The 2,500-nt window shown below is 48.0% G+C and overlaps 1 protein-coding gene across 2 annotated transcripts in view; it reads right to left on the bottom strand.

Moving 5' to 3' along the window:
• Positions 1-2,500, bottom strand: part of Zyx (lipoma-preferred partner zyxin) — a 71,864-nt gene that overhangs the window by 22,532 nt on the left and 46,832 nt on the right. The gene's annotated exons all lie outside the window — the stretch shown is intronic.

Raw genomic sequence — 2,500 nt, 5'->3', positions numbered from 1 at the left:
TTCCCTTTCCTTTTCCTTCCCCTCTCTTTCCCTTCCCTTCTCTTTCCCTTTCCCTTCCCTTCCCCTCTCTTTCCCTTCCATCCCCTTCCTTCCCTTCCCTTCTCTTTCCCTCCCCTTCCCTTCTCTTTCCCTTCCCTTCCCTTCCCTTCCCTACCCTTCTCTTTCCCTTCCATCCCCTTCCCTTCCCTTTACCTTCTCTTTCCTTTCCTACCCTTCTCTTTCCCTTCCCTTCCCTTTCCCTTCTCTTTCCTTTCCTACCCTTCTCTTTCCCTTCCCTTCCCTTCCATCCCCTTCCCTTTCCCTTTCCCTTCCCTTCCCTTTCCCTTCCCTTCCATCTCCTTTCTTCCCTTCCCTCTCAGCATCCGAATGTCAAGAGCATTTAGGTCTGACTGAATGGGTGTGTCAGCCTTACTCCGTAGCCTTCCGACCTGCTGTCCTTTACGTAACGCGATTCATCTAATCGTATTTTGAAAATCAATCTGTCAATTATGGCCAGCGCCTTGGCTTCATCTGCATGTGGGATCGTTTATGCGGTAGGTTGTCACTACTACGTCTCTTTTGCTGTTGCTTTTGCATCTTATGTGTTGCGTTAGTGGAGTATGGCGTTTTGCTGGTATTACTTCCGTCTTAACTTGCTATCGAAATAGAGTTTTATCTACGATACTGAAACAGGGACAAATGCAAAGAAATATGTTTTACGTTTAACGCGCCTGAATATATAAATATATATTATATATATATATAATATATATATGATATATATATATATTATATATTATATATATATATATATATATATATATATATATATATATATATATATATATATATATATATATATATATATATATATTATTGAAAAAGTAAAACAACGCCCAACACAGAGACAGAAACGCGTACACACACAGCCATACACGGTGCACCATCGCCATATACGCACACTCGCACATGGCTCGCGTACAGACACCCACGTGTTCGGCAATGGGGAAGGGGGGGAGGGGGGAAGGGGGGAAGGGAGGGAAGGAAGGGAGGGGAGGGGAGAGGAGGAGGAGAGGGGGAGGAGAGGAGAAGGGCCTTACCTGGCCTTACTTGGACGCGCCACGCTACCTTGAATCGGCCTATATACGTCATGACACTCGCTCCCTATTTCGCTCCTATAACACACACAAACACGCTCTCGCTCTCGCTCTCGCTCTCGCTCTCGCTCTCGCTCTCGCTCTCTCTCTCTCTCTCTCTCTCTTCTCTCTTCTCTCACTCTCACTCTCAACATACACCAAACCTCTATTCTCTCTCGCTCTCTCCTCTCTCTCTCTCTCTCCACACAAACACACACACACACACACACACACTCACACTCTATTTCTCTCTCTCTCTCACTCTCCACATCCACACACACACACACACACACACACACACACACACACCACACACACAAACACCCAACACTCACCACACACACACACATATATATATATATATATATATATATATATATTTATATATATAGAGATAGAGCGCTAGAGAGAGAGAGAGAGAGAGAGGAGAGAGTGAGAGAGTGAGAAGGAGAGAGAGAGGGAAGAGTTGGGAGAGAGGAGAGAGGAGAGAGAGAGAGGGGAGCGGGAGAGAGAGAGAGAGGAGAGAGAGAGAGAGAAGAGAAGAAGAGAGAGGAGAGAAGAAGAGAGAGAAGAGGAGAGAAGAGAGAAGAGAAGAGAGAAGAGAGAAGAGAGGAGAAGAGAGAAGAGAGAAGAGAGGAGAGAGAGAGAGAAGAGAAGAGAAGAGAAGAGAAGAGAAGAGAAGAGAAGAGAAGAGAAGAGAAGAGAAGAGGAGAGAGAAGAGGAGCGAGAAAGTATTTTCCTTGTATCAACCTCGCTTCCCTAACCCTCTAACGATACATTCCTCTCTCTTACACCTTTCCTTCTTCCGGCTGCCTGCCTATTACTCTCCTCTCTCTCCCTTTCCCTCGCCTTACCCCTCTCCCTCCTCCTCACCCTCGAAGTCAAAACCCCGCATCCTCCACCGCTAGCTCCCTCCCACCCCCACCCCTACCCCTACCCCCCATCCCTCCCCTAAAAGACCACAATCCCCCTCTGTTTATCCTGGCTTTCTTACGGCTTCTCGCCATGCCGGGCTTTTGATAGGAATGACCACTGGTACAAAGGGCATAATGAGCTGGCCTGTTGAGGGCGGGCGGGCGGGCGGGCGGGCGGGCGCTCTCATGCCATTCCTCATGCCTGGGCGGTTTGCGTGGCGCTCGTAAATCAATGGAAATTCGGCCGCTTGGCACCTCCCCCTGGGGATTTTTGGTGGGCGTGCGAATGGGTTGTTATGTAAGCTTAGTTTGGATTTTGATCGATCTCTCGGTCTCTCTCTCTTGTTTTGTCTGTCTTTTTCACATTCTCATGGGTCGTTCTCGCTCTCTCTCTCTCTCTCTCCCCCTCCCCCCCTCTCTCTCTCTCTCTCTCTCTCTCTCTCTCTCTCTCTCTCTCTCTCTCTCTCTCTC

This window comes from Penaeus japonicus, unplaced genomic scaffold (genome assembly GCF_977035675.1).
Source record: "Penaeus japonicus unplaced genomic scaffold, GWHDUDI00000001_assembly GWHDUDI00000036, whole genome shotgun sequence".
NCBI lineage: Eukaryota > Metazoa > Arthropoda > Malacostraca > Decapoda > Penaeidae > Penaeus > Penaeus japonicus.
Note: the sequence above shows the minus strand (reverse complement) of the source record. Positions and strands in the feature narration are given on the sequence as shown.